This window comes from Dendrobates tinctorius, unplaced genomic scaffold (genome assembly GCF_039654945.1).
Source record: "Dendrobates tinctorius isolate UK_male_01 unplaced genomic scaffold, ASM3965494v1 ptg000095l, whole genome shotgun sequence".
NCBI lineage: Eukaryota > Metazoa > Chordata > Amphibia > Anura > Dendrobatidae > Dendrobates > Dendrobates tinctorius.
In genome coordinates, this window is record NW_027361763.1 from 28,767,501 (window position 1) to 28,767,901 (window position 401).

Genomic DNA, 401 nt, shown 5'->3' on the forward strand with positions numbered 1-401 from the left:
CACCACATCAATTCCCTGTCATAGGCAGCAAATTCTCCAGACCTGAACCCCACTGAAAACCTCTGGAATATAGTCAAGAGGAAGATGGATGGTCACAAGCCATCAAACAAAGAAGAGCTGCTGACATTTTTATACCAGGAGTGGGATAAGGTCTCCCAAAAGCCGTGTGAGAGACTGGAGGAAAGCAGCCAAGACGCATGAAAGCTGGGATTAACAATCATGGGGATTCCACAGACTATTGATTTCTGAACTCTTCCTGAGGTAAAACATTAGTATTGTTGTTTCTAAATGATTATGAACTTGTTTTCTTAGCATTATGTGAGGTCTGTAAGCACTCCGCATTTTTTTTTCTTTTGACTATTTCTCCTTTTCTGAAAATAAATACAAAATTTATTGCTTGG